The sequence below is a fragment of the Hyperolius riggenbachi genome, chromosome 7 (assembly GCF_040937935.1).
Source record: "Hyperolius riggenbachi isolate aHypRig1 chromosome 7, aHypRig1.pri, whole genome shotgun sequence".
NCBI lineage: Eukaryota > Metazoa > Chordata > Amphibia > Anura > Hyperoliidae > Hyperolius > Hyperolius riggenbachi.
Window position 1 is genome coordinate 20361806 of NC_090652.1, and position 19891 is coordinate 20381696.

The 19891-nt window shown below is 48.1% G+C and overlaps 1 long non-coding RNA gene across 1 annotated transcript in view; it reads left to right on the top strand.

The window, feature by feature from the left end:
* LOC137525407 (uncharacterized) overlaps positions 1-19891 on the top strand; it is an 80047-nt gene that overhangs the window by 32016 nt on the left and 28140 nt on the right. The window contains exon 2 of the long non-coding RNA XR_011022919.1: positions 11039-11150. This is a non-coding gene — a long non-coding RNA (uncharacterized lncRNA). The remainder of the gene's footprint in view (positions 1-11038; positions 11151-19891) is intronic.

The following is a 19891-nucleotide window of genomic DNA, read 5'->3' on the forward strand; positions in this document are numbered from 1 at the left end:
CTTGATTCCCTGCTGTATTGATCTCCCGTGTTTTGACCTTGTGCCTTGTATACCGACTACTCTTTGCCTAGCGATTACTGTACTGTTTGATCTCCTGTGTATGACCTTGCTTGCCTGACTATCCGTGTGTCTCCTCCTCGATTGTTATCCTGTATATATATATATATATATATATATATATATATATATATATATATATATATATATATATATATATATATATATATATATATATATATATATATATATATATATATATATATATATATATATATATATATATATATTGTGCTTATTATTTGGATCCAGGGTCCGTGTGCACACAGTTCTATACACTGGACCTACTCTGCATAACTCGCTTATGCAGAGAGGTCCTTGTATAAACCCTGATTTTCATACCTTTCTGTATGCTTATTGTTTGTATCTACCTGTATTATTGGTTGCAGTGCATGTATGTGTATAGAATACATTGCCTGCTAGTCTATGCTGATTGTTTTCATGCATGAGGTTAATGCACAGCATTATTCTATTATTTAATAATAAATTCTTATTATTCATTTAATCCTGGTTTGTCAGTCTTTTCCTAAACCGTGACATCTCTGCCTGGTTGCGGGATTGTGCGTTGTTTCTGTTTGCTCCAGGTGCAGCGCACAAACTCCATGCAAATCGTAACAGGCATCTAATCCTTGCTACCTATACAGAGCCATCTAATCCTGGCTACCTATACAGAGGCACCGAATCCAGACTATCTATACAGAGGCATCTATTACTGACTACCTATACAGAGGCATCTAATCCTGGCTACCTATACAGAGGCATCTAATCCTGGCTCCCTATACAGAGGCATCTAATCCTTGCTACCTATACAGAGGCATCTAATCCTTGCTACCTTTACAGAGGCATCTAATCCGGACTCCCCATACAGAGGCATCTAATCCTAGCTACCTATACAGAGGCATCTAATCCTAGCTTCCTATACAGAGGCATCTAATCCTTGCTACCTATACAGAGCCATCTAATCCTTGCTACCTATACAGAGGCATCTAATCCGGACTACCTATACAGAGCCATCTAATCCTGGCTCCCTATACAGAGGCATCTAATCCTAGCTCCCTATACAGAGGCATCTAATCCTAGCTCCCTATACAGGGGCATCTAATCCTTGCTACCTATACAGAGCCATCTAATCCTGGCTACCTATACAGAGGCACCGAATCCAGACTATCTATACAGAGGCATCTATTACTGACTATCTATACAGAGGCATCTATTACTGACTATCTATACAGAGGCATCTATTACTGACTATCTATACAGAGGCATCTAATCCAGACTATCTATACTGAAGCATCTAATCCAGACTATCTATACAGAGGCATCTAATCCTGGCTACCTATAGAGGCATCTAATCCTGGCTACCTATACAGAGGCATCTAATCCTGGCTACCTATACAGAGGCATCTAATCCTGGCTACCTATACAGAGGCACCTAATCCTGGCTACCTATACAGAGGCACCTAATCCTGGCTACCTATACAGAGGCACCTAATCCTGGCTACCTATACAGAGGCACCTAATCCTGGCTACCTATACAGAGGCATCTAATCCTGACTACCTATACAGAGGCATCTAATCCTGGCTACCTATACAGAGGCATCTAATCCAGACTATCTATACAGAGGCATCTAATCCTGGCTACCTATACAGAGGCATCTAATCCTGGCTACCTATACAGAGGCATCTAATCCTGGCTACCTATACAGAGGCACCTAATCCTGGCTACCTATACAGAGGCACCTAATCCTGGCTACCTATACAGAGGCATCTAATCCTGGCTACCTATACAGAGGCATCTAATCCTGGCTACCTATACAGAGGCATCTAATCCTGACTACCTATACAGAGGCATCTAATCCTGGCTACCTATACAGAGGCATCTAATCCAGACTATCTATACAGAGGCAGAGGACTATCTATACAGAGCGGTTGTCCAGCGGATGGGTGAGCGACTTCTGCTTTACAACGGTAGCTTCATTTGTCTCTGGGCCGCAATGTCTTGTGCTTACACATGCTGCATCGCTTGCTTTTGTACACGCTTCATGGTGGCATATTCCATACTCAGTTCTGATTCAACAACTGCGATTGAGTTGTGATCTGGACACCACAAGTTTTCGCACCGGGTGCCACCAACCCTAGTAACGCCTCTTATACCAGGCATGGGCAAACTTGGCCCTCCAGCTGTTAAGGGAACTTCAAATCCCACAATGCATTGCAGAAGTGTGCCAGACACAGTCATGACTCATAAAGGCAACTGCATTGTGGGACTTGTAGTTCCTTAACAGCTGGAGGGCCAAGTTTGCCCATGCCTGATCTATACAGAGGCATCTAATCCTAACTATATATACTGAGGTACCTATTGCTAACTATCTATACAGAAGCATCTAATCCTGGCTATGTATACTGAGGTACCTATTCCTAAGGGCCCATTTCCACTATCGCGAATTCACATGTGTTTGCCGCAAGCCAATTCGCATAGCCAATACAAGTGGATGGGACTGTTTCCACTTGTCAGGATTTCTGAGCATTTTCGTCCGCGTCAAAAATTTGCGTGGCAAAGCCATCAGAATTTGCATACCGCTATACGGGTGTATGCGAATTTCCATGCAAAATCGCACGCAAATTCACATGAAATCAATTGAAAAGCACACAGGCACTGCCATGGGTAAATTCGCATACAGCGTCATTCATGCGAATTTGCATTAAAATTTGCATACAACCGCATGCGAATTTTTTCACACCGCACAAGTGGAAATGGGCCTGACTATTTATACAGAGGCATCTAATCCTGACTATCTATACTGAGGCATCTAATCCTGGCTACCTATACAGAGGCACCTAATCCTGACTATCTATACAGAGGCATCTAATCCTGGCTACCTATACAGAGGCACCTAATCCTGACTATCTATACAGAGGCATCTAATCCTGGCTACCTATACTGAGGCACCTATCCCTGGCTATCTATACAGAGGCATCTAATCCTGGCTACCTATACAGAGGCACCTAATCCTGGCTACCTATACAGAGGCACCTAATCCTGGCTACCTATACAGAGGCATCTAATCCTGACTATCTATACTGAGGCATCTAATCCTGGCTACCTATACAGAGGCACCTAATCCTGACTATCTATACTGAGGCATCTAATCCTGACTACCTATACAGAGGCATCTAATCCTGACTTCCTATACAGAGGCATCTAATCCTGGCTATCTATACTGAGGCATCTAATCCTGGCTATCTATACTGAGGCATCTAATCCTGACTATCTATACTGAGGCACCTATCCCTGGCTATCTATACTGAGGCATCTAATCCTGGCTATCTATACTGAGGCATCTAATCCTGACTATCTATACAGAGGCATCTAATCCTGACTATCTATACTGAGGCACCCATCCCTGACTATCTATACAGAGGCATCCAATCCTGGCTACCTATACAGAGGCATCCAATCCTGGCTACCTATACAGAGGCACCTAATCCTGACTATCTATACAGAGGCATCTAATCCTGACTATCTATACTGAGGCATCTAATCCTGGCTATCTATACTGAGGCACCCATCCCTGGCTATCTATACTGAGGCATCTAATCCTGACTATCTATACAGAGGCATCTAATCCTGGCTACCTATACAGAGGCATCCAATCCTGGCTACCTATACAGAGGCATCCAATCCTGGCTACCTATACAGAGGCATCTAATCCTGGCTACCTATACAGAGGCATCTAATCCTGGCTACCTATACAGAGGCATCTAATCCTGGCTACCTATACAGAGGCATCTAATCCTGGCTACCTATACAGAGGCATCTAATCCTGGCTACCTATACAGAGGCATCTAATCCTGGCTATCTATACTGAGACATCTAATCCTGACTATCTATACAGAGGCATCTAATCCTGGCTATCTATACTGAGGCATCTAATCCTGGCTATCTATACTAAGTTACCTATTCCTGACTAGCTATACAGAGGCATCTAATCCTAGCTATGTATACGGAGGCACCCATTCCTGACTATCTATACAGAGGCATCTAATCCTGGCTATGTATACTGAGTTACCTATTCTTGGCTACCTATACAGAGGCATCTAATCCTGGCTACCTATACAGAGGCGTTTCCTTCCGGGTACCACGTGACAATGACGTCCATGCCACCTGCATCAGCGTGTAGCTGCATATGGAGGTCCACCGTGTGTCATCCACCCAGTGCTCACAGCGGATGGGTAAGAGACTTCTGCTTTACAACAATAGCTCTGTTTGTCTCTGGGCCGCAATGTCTTGTGCTTACACATGCTGCATCGCTTGCTTTTGTACACGCTTCATGGTGGCATATACCATACTCAAGAGTTCTAACTGATTCAACAACTGCGATTGAGTTGTGATCTGGACACTCTGCTGGAATAGTGTGGACACTGCTGGAATTATTGCGTTGGGAATTGTTTGAGGAATTAAAGTATCAGTTTAAGGCGCAAAGCATCATTGTTTTTGCATCATGAATTGTGCTTGATGCTATTAACATTCAAATGAATATCTGGGGATTGCGACCAAGGATACCTGCTCTCTGAACTGTTGCTCAAACCTAGTAGGTGAAGTCCAGCGGACCATTCCTGGCACTGCCATGGCATGCAGGTCCCAAGGTAGTGACCAAAAATAACAATACAGGACGACTTCCGAGGCCCTGCTGTATGACACTGATAGACTGTACTACCTTTAACGAGAATCTGTTATGGAGGGCAAGTCTGCCATCCATTCAAGTGAAAGGTATGCACTGATTGCAAACAGCTGTTTGTGTAGTGACGGCCGTGCTGGACTGGTGCGCACCATGACAAGAGTGCAGGTGATGGTGGCTTTCCAGCCCATATGGTCGCGGGGCTGAGGTAGCTGTAATGACAGAACAGTGACTGTCCAGCTGATCAAATTTGGTCTGTCCACAATGAAGCAACGACCTTATTGTCGTTGGTGTGCCACCCCTCGAGACACTCCTATAGCTGGCGGTCATTGCTTCATTGTGATATGCAAGCCCCTTCACCGCGGCAAGGTAATGAGCACGAAGGGGAATGGGCACATGTTCATGCCTTTTGTTTTTTTGTTGCAGCTGCAGTGCAGCCAGAAAAATTAGGCAGGCATGAACACGCACCAGAAAAAGTATTCCAGCGGCCGCTGCTAGCAGCAGCCTTAAAAATTCAGGAATCCGCCTGGAGTCCTGGACCCTGTTGGTGGTGGCGGAGAAGGCAGTCAAGCGGCCTGTGGGCAGAGGTGCTGTGGGGGGAGTGACTTAGTCTTGGGGCAGGCAGTCACACGGCGTGCAGGCAGAGATGCTGTGTGTGGGGACTGACTTAGTCTTCGGGCGGACAGTAGTGCTCCAGCATCCATGCCTCATTCATTTTGATAAAGGTGAGGTACTGAACACCTTTGTGACTTAGGTGACTTCTCTTCTCAGTGACAATGCCTCCAGCTGCGCTGAAGGTCCTTTCTGACAGAATGCTTGAGGCAGGGCAAGACAGAAGTTGGATGGCAAATTGGGACAGCTCTGGCCACAGGCCGAGCCTGTGCACCCAGTAGTCCAAGGGTTCTCCGCTGCTCACAGTGTCTACATCCACACCTAAGGCCAGGTAGTCGGCTACCTTCCGGTCCAGGCGTTGGTGGAGGGTGGATCCGGAAGGGCTAAGGCAAGGCGTTGGACTAAAGAATGTCCGCATGTCCAACATCACCATGAGATCGCTGGAGCGCCCTGTCCTTGCCTGCGTGGACATGGGAGGAGGATTACTGGCAGTGGTACCCTTATTGCGTTGTGCTGTGACATCACCCTTAAAGGGACTCCGAGCAGTGCAGAAACTATGGAAAGATGCATATCATTTTAAAGCTCTCTTTCTTCTCTTTCCAATGATATACAAACCACCGCTCTACACCTTTTAGTTTTCGCTATTTTCGCGATCGAAATTTCCGTGGCCGCGACTTTGATTGCGAAAATAGAGAAAAGTAAAAGGCGTAGGGTGACGATTTAGGTGTCGCCAGAAAGAGGAGAAAGAGAGCTTTAAAATGATATCCATCTTTCCATAGTTACATTGTATTACACAGGGCGACTTTTTCTCAAAGTCAGCAGCTCCATTCAGCAGAAAAAGTCGCCCTGTGTAATACAATGTAACTATGGAAAGATGGATATCATTTTAAAGCTCTCTTTCTCCTCTTTCTGGCGACACCTAAATTGTCACCCTACGCCTTTTAGTTTTCTCTATTTTCGTGATCGAAGTCGCGGCCGCGGCAATTTCGAGCGCGAAAATGGCGAAAACTAAAAGGCGTAGGGTGGCGGTTTATATATCATTGGAAAGAGGAGAAAGAGAGCTTTAAAATGATATGCATCTTTCCATAGTTTATGCACTGCTCGGAGTCCCTTGTAAAGCATAGTTGCCAGCTTGTTCTGCATGTGCTGCATCCTTTCTGCCTTCAGGTGAGTTGGTAACATGTCCGCCACTTTGTGCCTGTACCGAGGGTCTAGTAGTGTGGCCACCCAGTACAGCTCATTCCCCTTGAGGTTTTTTTATACGGGGGTCCATCAATAGGCTGGACAGCATGAAAGACGCCATCTGCACAAAGTTGGATCCAGACGTACTATCCATCTCCTCTTGCTCTTCCTCAGTTACATCAGGTAAGTCCTCCTCCTCCTGGAACCTTGCAGAGGGACAGAGGAGAGAGAGTTGTGTGAAACGTCACCCCGGGATACCGTAGAAGTGGTAACACCTTTGGACTTATATAAAGTCCTCCTCCTCCCCCCAGCCACGAACAATACCACGGGAACGTCGAGCAGCACAAGCCCCCTGCGACTCCTGCTGCGGTTGTTCTTCTGCCGACACCTCCTCCTCCTCCAAAGAAACACCTTCCTCATCATCCGAGTCTGACTCCACAACCCCCTGTGGACGGTTGAAGCCTATGACAGCTGATCACGGGGATTGGCTGGAGGGGGGGGGGGGGGGGTTACAGTATAAGAAAATAAACACTTATTTTTATTTAAAAAAACACACAAATAAATAAACATTCATTGGGGGGGGGGGCGATCAAACAACACCAACAGAAAGATCTGTTGGTAGGGAGAAAAAAAGAGGGGGGGGGGGATCACTTGTGTGTTGTGTCGAGTGGCCCTGCAGCTTGGCCTTAAAGCTGCAGTGGACAATTTAATGCAAAATGGCCTGGTCTTTAGTGGGGTTTAACACTGAGGTCCTCAAGTGGTTAACAATATGTCTGTGAAAGCGGAGAGTAGACCAACTGCAGATTTATTGCAGACTTTGTATCAGATGTAACAAATGTTTGTTTTTTCTTTAAAGGTTATTTTGCTGCTGCTTATCTTTTACAGCATTTGGTAAATTCTGAGTTCAAGTCTGCTTTAAGTATTACCTCCTGGTGGTGGGGCCCGACTTGTTAGATGTTCTCAGCTTGGGGCAGCATGTTGGCGTAGTGGTTAGCGCTCTCGCCTTGCAGTGCTGAGTCCCGAGTTCAAATCCCAGCCAGGTCAACATCTGCAAGGAGTTTGTATCTTCTCCTTGTGTCTGTGTGGGTTTTCTCTGCGCACTCCGGTTTCGTCCCACATCCCAAAAACATACAGATAAGTTAATTGTCTTCCCTCTAAATTGGGCGTAGACTACGATACATACACTACACAATATATACATAGACCTAGTTACCAGGCAGCAGCAGCAAGCGGTTACCAGGCAGCAGCAGCAGCAAGCAGTTACCAGGCAGCAGCAAGCAGCTACCAGGCAGCAGCAGCAAGCAGTTGTGAGAGTTTGAGAGGCATTTCACTGCTTATCTACTGACATAATGTTACAGAGGTAAAGCAAACCTTGTCATGTATGAGCGATCTCGCATAATTGAGAAGCCCGTTGTATGTGCTGAGTGTGGGAAATGTTAGAGGTAAAGCAAAACTTGTCATACATGAGCGATCTCACATAATTGAGAAGCCTGTTGTATGTGCTGAGTGTGGGAAATGTTATGGCCCATACTCACGGGCTACAATTGTCGCCGCAACACGCGTGTTGCAGCGACAGGTCGCCCGTGAGTATGGGCCGTCGCACAGGCGCGCACCCCGAACTGTCGCCCGTCGCTGAAGTCGGCAGGCGATTGAAAGTTTCAATCGCCTGGCGACAGTCGCCGCCGCACCTCCGCCGCAACTGTCGCTAGTCCGCGTGAGTACGCGGACTAGCGACAGCAACCTCCATTGAGGTATGCGGAGCTTCCGGCGGGGGGAGGAGGAACGTCGGCGACAGCTTCCGTCGCGCTGCTGGTCCCTCTTCCGCATGTGTACGCGGAGGGACCTGGCGAGGAGCTGTCACCGGCCTGTCGCCCACACGCTCACGTGTGCTGGCGACAGGCCACTTTTGCTGCCCGTGAGTATGGGCCATTAGAGGTAAAGCAAACCTTGTTATGCATGAGCGATCTCGCATAATTGAGAAGCCCTATTTATGTCATGAGTGTGGGAAATGTTTGAGGTAAAGCAAACCTAGTCATACATGAGAGAGAGCACATATACCAGGCTTCTCAATTGTGTGCGGAGTGTGGGAAATGTTTCAGAGGTAAAGCAAATCTTGTCATATATGAGTGATCTTAAACGATTGAAAAGCTCTATTTATGTGATGAGTGAGGGAAATGTTTTGGAGGTAAAGAAAATCTTGTCATATATGAGAGATCTCACAATGACAGACATGACACTCGACTCATACTCATTGCAAATTTCTAACAAGTGGAGATTTATGCCAAAATATTTCCAACACTCATCACATAAATAGAGATTTCAATAGTGTGAGCTCACACATGTATAAGGTTTGCTTTACCTCCAAAACCTTTCCCACACTCGGCACATAAACTCTCAGTAGTGTGTGATCATTCAGGTATGACAGTTTGTGTAACCCCTAAAACATTTCCCACACTCATGACATAAATATGGTGTCTCAATTGTGTGACATCTCACATGTATGACAAGGTGTGCTTAACCTCTAAAGCAAACCTTGTCTTACACAAGAGATCTCACACAATTGAGAAGCCTGCTGTATGTGCTGAGTGTGTGGGAAATGTTTTTGAGATAAAGCAACCCTTGCCCATACATGAGTGATCTTACACCACTGAGTGTCCCTATTTATGTCCTGAGTGTTGGAAATATGTCAGAGAAAAAGCAAACCTTGTCATACATGAGTGATCTTAAACTTTTGAAAACCTCTATTTATGTGATGAGTTATAGAAATGTTTTGGAGGTAAAGAAATATCATATATGATGGATATCACAATGACGGGCACGATACTCTACCCATGCTCAAATCAAATGTCTGATAAGCAGAGAGTTATGCCCAAAACATTTCCCACACTCGGCACATAAATAGAGCTTTTCAGTAGTGTGTGCGCTCTCTTATTTGACAAGGTTTGCTTTACCTCTAAAACATTTCCCACACTCAGCACATAAACAGGGCCTCTCAGTAGTATACGATCACTCAGGTATGACAAGGTTTGCTTAACCTCTAAAACATTTCCCACACTCGGCACATAAATAGGGCCTTTCAGCAGTGTGAGATACTTGTATATGACAAGATTTGCTTTACCTTCAGAACATTCCCACACAGCATAATATGTGATCATGTCAGAGATAGCCTGATAGCAAGTGGTACAGGATAATGAGAATGCACATAGGGGCTTCTAAGTAGTGTGAGAGCAGCAGCTCGCCAGCAGCCTAGCGCTGTACTGAGCAGCAATTCCATCAACTTAGTCACATTTCTGGAACAGTAACCCATCACCACTCCTGTCCTGAAATAGTGCTTTTACATATAAAGTCACCCAATCAGTGTAACCCCTTACCTCCCAGCACAGCTATTCCAACCCCTCTGCACACTTTTCATGTAGATATTTGTTCAGTGCAGACACGTCTGATGAACAATTCTCCAGTTGATTAACCACTTTACCCCCGCGCGTACGTATTTCTCCGCCCCTTTTTCCATCCTTTAAAAACCAGGGACGGATAAACACGTACTTTCCGCGTTCCCGACGCTGCCCGCGCTCCCGCTCGTAAACACGCCGCCCGCCGCTAGTAAACACGCCGCCGCCCGCTCGCCCAGAGATCAATGAACGGGAAAATCCATTCCCGTTCGTTGATCTAAGCCCCGCAATGATCAGCTGCTCTCCTATGGGCAGCGCGATCATTGTGAGAAAAAACTCACGTGTCCAGCCTCCTTATTCTTCCTCCAAGCTTCCGGAAGGAAGCTTGGAGGTCGCATTAAAACAAAAAGTTACTGTGGCCATCTTGTGGCCAAATAGTAAACTACACCCTACACATTTTTCACATACAAATAAATGACTTTTACACATAAAATTAACTCATTACCTCCCACACTCCCCATTTTTTTTTTTTTGTAATTAAAAAAAAATTAAAAAATTTACAATTAAAAAAAATACATAAATAGTTACCTTAGGGACTGAACTTTTTAAATATTTATGTCAAGAGGGTATAACACTGTTACTTTATAAACTATGGGCTTGTAATTAGGGATGGACGCAAAACTGAAAAAAATGCACCTTTATTTCCAAATAAAATATTGGCGCCAAACATTGTGATAGGGACATAATTTAAATGGTTTTATAACCGGGACAAAAGGGCAAATACGTTTCATGGGTTTTAATTACAGTAGCATGCATTATTTAAAAACTATAATGGCCGCAAACTGAAAAATAATTATTTTTTTCCCCACATTTTTCCTATTTTCCCATTAAAACACATTTAGAAAAAAATAATTCTTGGCATAATGTCCCACCTAAAGAAAGCCTAATTGGTGGCGAAAAAAACAAGATATAGTTCATTTAATTGCGATAAGTAATAATAAAGTTATAGACGAATGAATGGAAGGAGCGCTGAAAGGTGAAAATTGCTCTGGTGCTCAGGGGGTAAAACCCCTCAGTGGTGAAGTGGTTAACATCTATATGTCTTTTTGTTTCCCCCAGGCTGTGTATAAGAGAGATGACCCTGAACCTCTCGGGAAGGATTGGCACATTGGGTCACATGCAGCATCGGGAGCAGTACAGAGAATGCAGCAGCCTGGTGCCTGGAGATCTGGTATGTTTCCACTGCGTACCGCTCTGCATTAGTGGGAGAGAGGTATGGGGGGGGGGGATAGTGTCACACTAAGACCCCCGATTACTGGAATGCATAAGCAACCAGTATTACACATATCCGGCCTCAGGCAATCCCCACCTGTACAGCATAATAGAGGCTCTGCTGTATCTGTATAAGCAGAGTATCCGCTTTTAGTGCTATATTACACCATCTGTGTTCCCATCCGAATAGCAGATTCCTTAGCAAAATAGAAATTGCGGCAGATATTTTTCACCAGAGCATTTCTTTTATTTAAATCCAAATCGTGCCTTTGCTGCATTTTTCCATGTTTCAGCTCATTTAGAATTAGGGGAACAAAAATTTCAAACACAAAAAAATAAAATAAAAAAGCATGCTAATGCAATTGTGATTTTGGTGTAAAAGGGCCCTTACTGTGTATACTGGAGGTGTCAAGCCAGTATTCGAATACAAGGCAAATGCATATTATTGATCTGAGATACTATACTAAACTATTATTGCCTGAAACGGTTGATTGATTTGGAAGGATCGGTGTACAGAGACGCTGCTTGGCACCTGGGGGAGCAGCCTGCTTCACTCTTTACAGAGGAGGATAAAGCCCTGTGCACACGAGGCATGTCCCCGAAGCTGTGCAGATATGTTGCTAGCCTGTGCTCTGTTGCTATGTGGGGGGGAGGGCCAATAGAGAAGCTCTTGAATGACATCATATGACAGCCAGGTGAGTCGGTAGCACAATGCTTTTGACCAGTGATCGGCTGAAATGATTTACTGCACTGATCACTGGAGGGGATGCGGAGGCCACTAGCCTGTTTGCTTAGACCAACATAAATTATCTTGGGTGACCAAATCTGAAGTGAGTGTAGCTTAAGGCTGCATTGTATACAACCTGTCCTACTTCCCTATATAGCTGCAGTGAGAAATGGGACTGGTTGCTATGGCAGCACAAATACTTCCCACATGAGGTGCTGGGCTACCTCTCTCTCTCTCTCCCTCTCTCTCCCCCCCTCTCTCTCTCTCCTTCTCTCTCTCTCTCTCTCTCTCTCTCTCTCTCTCTCTCTCTCTCTCTCTCTCTCTCTCTCTCAGCGCTATGACCAGGGAAGGGGGAGGCACTATCCTCTGGGTGCAGAGCCCTGAGTGCATTTCCCCCTCCGCCCGGCTGTATACAGAGTATATGGAGTGAGTTGGGATTGTTACCTGTCTGTCTGCTGGGACCCCTCTTCATCCTGTTGCGCAGTCACAATGTCCCCTCTCTATGGCATCCTCTCATTATGTGCGCCACTGGTGGAGTACAAAAAGGGGATGCTGTGACTGTGCGACAGAGTGTAGAGGGTAGGGGTGATCAATTAAATGCAAATATTTCTAAGTTTATGTAAATATATGCAGCTTCAAAATGGACCAATCAGTTTAAACCTGGATTTAAAATGATTGGTCCATTTTCAAACTGCATATATTTGCATAACAATTAGCATCAACTTGGAAATATTTGCATCTCATTGATCATCCCTAGCTGGAGGGAACCTAGCAGCACCCAGAGAGCTAACTGTTCCGGATTGCTCCACATATTCTGCATATGGGGGGGCTGCCTAATACTGGGGATACATCTGACTATACTGGGGAGGGGGCTACCTAATGCTGGAGCACAGCGGACTATACTAGTCTCTAGTGCTGGATAACATTCTCAGCCCTGAACTGAAGCTGATGCCCACTAGAAATGATCAATGAGATGCAAATAACACAAGTTGATTTTTATGTTCATTTCTAAACAAATCTCTGCAGCCTGAAAATGGAACACGCACACCTCAACTACCCACCACAACCCCCCACACACCTACACACACCTACACACACCTACACACACCTACACACACCTACACACACACACACACACACACACACACCCTACACACCCTACACACCCTACACACACACACACACACACACACACACACACACACACACACACACACCCTACATACACACACCCTACATACCCTACACACACACACACACACACACACACCCTACACACCCTACACACACACCCTACATACCCTACACACACACACACACACACACCCTACACACCCTACACACACACCCTACATACCCTACACACACACACACACACACACCCCCTACAGACACACACCCTACATACACACACCCTACACACACACACCCTACATACCCTACACACACACACTCACACCCTACACACACACACACTACACACACACCACACACACACCACACACACACCTACACACACACGCTACACACACACACCTACACACACACCCTACACACCACACCACACACACACCTACACACACACACACACCCTACATACACACACCCGACACACACACCCTGCATACACACACCCTACACACACACACCCTACATACCCTACACACACACACTCACACCCTACACACACACACCCTACACACACACCACACACACACCCTACACACCACACTACACACACACACCTACACACCACACACACTTACACACACCCTACACACACACACACACCTACACACACACCCTACACACCTACACACACACACACTACACACCTACACACACACTACACACACACACACACACACCTACACACACACACACACACACACACACACCCTACACACACACCACACACACACCCTACACACCACACTACACACACACACCTACACACCACACACACTTACACACACACACACACACCCTACACACACACACACACACACCCTACACACCTACACACACACACACTACACACCTACACACACACTACACACACCCACACACCTACACACACCCACACACACACACACACACCTACACACACACACACACACACACCCTACACACACACCACACACACACCCTACACACCACACTACACACACACACCTACACACCACACACACTTACACACACACACACCCTACACACACACACACACACACACCCTACACACACACACCTACACACACACCCTACACACCTACACACACACACACACACTACACACCTACACACACACTACACACACCCACACACCCACCCACACACCCACACACCTACACACACACACACACACACACCCTACATACCCTACACACACCCTACATACCCTACACACACACACACACACACACCCTACATACACACACCCGACACACACACCCTACATACACACACCCTACACACACACCCTACTTACCCTACACACACCACACACACACCTACACACACACCCTACACACCTACACACACACACACACACACGCTACACACACACCTACACACACACCCTACACACACACACCACACACACACCCTACACACCACACTACACACACACACACCTACACACCACACACACCTACACACACACACACCCTACACACACACACACACACACACACACACACACCCTACACACACACACCTACACACACACCCTACACACCTACACACACACACACACACTACACACCTACACACACCCTACACACACACACACCCTACACACACACACACCCTACACACACACACACACACACACACACCCTACACACACACACACACACACACACACACCCTACACACACACGCTACACACACCCTACACACCTACACACACTCACCACACACACCCTACACACCACACCACACCACACACACACACCTACACACCACACACAGCCTACACACACACACACACACACACACACACACACCCCAGCACAGGATCACACAGCTCCGGCATAGCAGCCTAGTGGAGAGCAGAGAAATGGTAGCAGCACAGGATCACACAGCTCCGGCATAGCAGCCTAGTGGAGAGCAGAGAAATGGTAGCAGCACAGGATCACACAGCTCCAGCATAGCAGCCTAGTGGAGAGCAAAGAAATAGTAGCAGCACAGGATCAATCACAGCTCCGGCATAGCAGCCTAGTGGAGAGCAGAGAAATGGTAGCAGCACAGGATCACACAGCTCCGGCATAGCAGCCTAGTGGAGAGCAAAGAAATAGTAGCAGCACAGGATCAATCACAGCTCCGGCATAGCAGCCTAGTGGAGAGCAGAGAAATGGTAGCAGCACAGGATCACACAGCTCCAGCATAGCAGCCTAGTGGAGAGCAGAGAAATGGCAGCAGCACAGGATCACACAGCTCCGGCATAGCAGCCTAGTGGAGAGCAGAGAACTAGCAGCACAGGATCACACAGCTCCGGCATAGCAGCTTAGTGGAGAGCAGAGAAATGGTAGCAGCACAGGATCAATCACAGCTCCGGCATAGCAGCCTAGTGGAGAGCAGAGAAATGGTAGCAGCACAGGATCACACAGCTCCGGCATAGCAGCCTAGTGGAGAGCAGAGAAATGGTAGCAGCACTGGATCAGTCACAGCTCCGACATAGCAGCCTAGTGGAGAGCAGAGAAATGGCAGCAGCACAGGATCACACAGCTCCGGCATAGCAGCCTAGGGGAGAGCAGAGAAATGGTAGCAGCACAGGATCAATCACAGCTCCGGCATAGCAGCCTAGTGGAGAGCAGAGAAATGGTAGCAGCACAGGATCACACAGCTCCGACATAGCAGCCTAGTAGAGAGCAGAGAAATGGTAGCAGCACAGGATCACACAGCTCCAGCATAGCAGCCTAGTGGGGAGCAGAGAAATGGTAGCAGCACAGGATCACACAGCTCCGGCATAGCAGCTTAGTGGAGAGCAGAGAAATGGTAGCAGCACAGGATCACACAGCTCCGGCATAGCAGCCTAGTGGAGAGCAGAGAAATGGTAGCAGCACAGGATCACACAGCTCCGGCATAGCAGCCTAGTGGAGAGCAGAGAAATAGTAGCAGCACAGGGTCAGTCACAGCTCCAGCATAGCAGCCTAGTGGAGAGCAGAGAAATGGCAGCAGCACAGGATCACACAGCTCCGGCATAGCAGCCTAGTGGAGAGCAGAGAAATAGTAGCAGCACAGGGTCAGTCACAGCTCCAGCATAGCAGCCTAGTGGAAAGCAGAGAAATGGTAGCAGCACAGGATCACACAGCTCTGGCATAGCAGCCTAGTGGAGAGCAGAGAAATTGCAGCAGCACAGGGTCAGTCACAGCTCCGGCAAAGCAGCCTAGTGGAGAGCAGAGAAATAGTAGCAGCACAGGGTCACACAGCTCCGGCATAGCAGCCTAGTGGAGAGCAGAGAAATGGTAGCAGCAGCACAGGATCACACAGCTCCGGCATAGCAGCCTAGTGGAGAGCAGAGAAATGGTAGCAGCACAGGATCACACAGCTCCGGCATAGCAGCTTAGTGGAGAGCAGAGAAATGGCAGCAGCACAGGGTCACACAGCTCCGGCATAGCAGCCTAGTGGAGAGCAGAGAAATGGTAGCAGCACAGGATCACACAGCTCCAGCATAGCAGCCTAGTGGAGAGCAGAGAAATAGTAGCAGCACAGGATCTCACAGCTCCGGCATAGCAGCCTAGTGGAGAGCAGAGAAATGGTAGCAGCACAGGATCACACAGCTCCGGCATAGCAGCCTAGGGGAGAGCAGAGAAATGGTAGCAGCACAGGATCACACAGCTCCGACATAGCAGCCTAGTAGAGAGCAGAGAAATGGTAGCAGCACAGGATCACACAGCTCCAGCATAGCAGCCTAGTGGGGAGCAGAGAAATGGTTGCAGCACAGGATCACACAGCTCCGGCATAGCAGCTTAGTGGAGAGCAGAGAAATGGTAGCAGCACAGGATCACACAGCTCCGGCATAGCAGCCTAGTGGAGAGCAGAGAAATGGTAGCAGCACAGGATCACACAGCTCCGGCATAGCAGCCTAGTGGAGAGCAGAGAAATAGTAGCAGCACTGGATCAGTCACAGCTCCGACATAGCAGCCTAGTGGAGAGCAGAGAAATGGCAGCAGCACAGGATCACACAGCTCCGGCATAGCAGCCTAGGGGAGAGCAGAGAAATGGTAGCAGCACAGGATCAATCACAGCTCCGGCATAGCAGCCTAGTGGAGAGCAGAGAAATGGTAGCAGCACAGGATCACACAGCTCCGACATAGCAGCCTAGTAGAGAGCAGAGAAATGGTAGCAGCACAGGATCACACAGCTCCAGCATAGCAGCCTAGTGGGGAGCAGAGAAATGGTAGCAGCACAGGATCACACAGCTCCGGCATAGCAGCTTAGTGGAGAGCAGAGAAATGGTAGCAGCACAGGATCACACAGCTCCGGCATAGCAGCCTAGTGGAGAGCAGAGAAATGGTAGCAGCACAGGATCACACAGCTCTGGCATAGCAGCCTAGTGGAGAGCAGAGAAATAGTAGCAGCACAGGGTCAGTCACAGCTCCAGCATAGCAGCCTAGTGGAGAGCAGAGAAATGGCAGCAGCACAGGATCACACAGCTCCGGCATAGCAGCCTAGTGGAAAGCAGAGAAATGGTAGCAGCACAGGATCACACAGCTCTGGCATAGCAGCCTAGTGGAGAGCAGAGAAATGGCAGCAGCACAGGGTCAGTCACAGCTCCGGCAAAGCAGCCTAGTGGAGAGCAGAGAAATAGTAGCAGCACAGGATCACACAGCTCCGGCATAGCAGCCTAGTGGAGAGCAGAGAAATGGTAGCAGCACAGGATCACACAGCTCCGGCATAGCAGCTTAGTGGAGAGCAGAGAAATGGCAGCAGCACAGGGTCACACAGCTCCGGCATAGCAGCCTAGTGGAGAGCAGAGAAATGGTAGCAGCACAGGATCACACAGCTCCGGCATAGCAGCCTAGTGGAGAGCAGAGAAATAGTAGCAGCACAGGATCAGTCACAGCTCCGGCATAGCAGCCTAGTGGGGAGCAGAGAAATGGTAGCAGCACTGGATCAGTCACAGCTCCGGCATAGCAGCCTAGTGGGGAGCAGAGAAATGGCAGCAGCACTGGATCACACAGCTCCGGCATAGCAGCCTAGTGGAGAGCAGAGAAATGGTAGCAGCACAGGATCACACAGCTCCGACATAGCAGCCTAGTGGAGAGCAGAGAAATGGTAGCAGCACTGGATCAGTCACAGCTCCGGCATAGCAGCCTAGTGGAGAGCAGAGAAATGGTAGCAGCACAGGGTCACACAGCTCCAGCATAGCAGCCTAGTGGAGAGCAGAGAAATAGTAGCAGCACAGGATCTCACAGCTCCGGCATAGCAGCCTAGTGGAGAGCAGAGAAATGGTAGCAGCACAGGATCTCACAGCTCCGGCATAGCAGCCTAGTGGAGAGCAGAGAAATGGTAGCAGCACTGGATCTCACAGCTCCGGCATAGCAGCCTAGTGGAGAGCAGAGAAATGGTAGCAGCACTGGATCTCACAGCTCCGGCATAGCAGCCTAGTGGAGAGCAGAGAAATGGCCGCAGCACCGGATCACACAGCTCCAGCATAGCAGCTTAGTGGAGAGCAGAGAAATGGTAGCAGCACAGGATCACACAGCTCCGGCATAGCAGCCTAGTGGGGAGCAGAGAAATAGTAGCAGCACAGGATCAATCACAGCTCCGGCATAGCAGCCTAGTGGAGAGCAGAGAAATGGCAGCAGCACAGGATCACACAGCTCCGGCATAGCAGCCTAGTGGAGAGCAGAGAACTAGCAGCACAGGATCACACAGCTCCGGCATAGCAGCTTAGTGGAGAGCAGAGAAATGGTAGCAGCACAGGATCAATCACAGCTCCGGCATATCAGCCTAGTGGAGAGCAGAGAAATGGTAGCAGCACAGGATCACACAGCTCCGGCATAGCAGCCTAGTGGAGAGCAGAGAAATGGTAGCAGCACTGGATCAGTCACAGCTCCAACATAGCAGCCTAGTGGAGAGCAGAGAAATGGTAGCAGCACAGGATCACACAGCTCCGGCATAGCAGCCTAGGGGAGAGCAGAGAAATGGTAGCAGCACAGGATCAATCACAGCTCCGGCATAGCAGCTTAGTGGAGAGCAGAGAAATAGTAGTAGCACAGGATCACACAGCTCCGGCATAGCAGCCTAGTGGAGAGCAGAGAAATGGTAGCAGCACAGGATCACACAGCTCCTGCATAGCAGCCTAGTGGAGAGCAGAGAAATGGTAGCAGCACAGGATCAGTCACAGCTCCGGCATAGCAGCCTAGTGGAGAGCAGAGAAATGGTAGCAGCACAGGGTCACACAGCTCCAGCATAGCAGCCTAGTGGAGAGCAGAGAAATAGTAGCAGCACAGGATCACACAGCTCCGGCATAGCAGCCTAGTGGAGAGCAGAGAAATGGCAGCAGCACAGGATCACACAGCTCCAGCATAGCAGCTTAGTGGAGAGCAGAGAAATGGTAGCAGCACAGGATCACACAGCTCCGGCATAGCAGCCTAGTGGAGAGCAGAGAAATGGCAGCAGCACAGGATCACACAGCTCCAGCATAGCAGCTTAGTGGAGAGCAGAGAAATGGTAGCAGCACAGGATCACACAGCTCCGGCATAGCAGCCTAGTGGAGAGCAGAGAAATGGCAGCAGCACAGGATCACACAGCTCCAGCATAGCAGCTTAGTGGAGAGCAGAGAAATGGTAGCAGCACAGGATCACACAGCTCCGGCATAGCAGCCTAGTGGAGAGCAGAGAAATGGCAGCAGCACAGGGTCACACAGCTCCGACATAGCAGCCTAGTGGAGAGCAGAGAAATGGCAGCAGCACTGGATCAGTCACAGCTCCGACATAGCAGCCTATTGGAAAGCAGAGAAA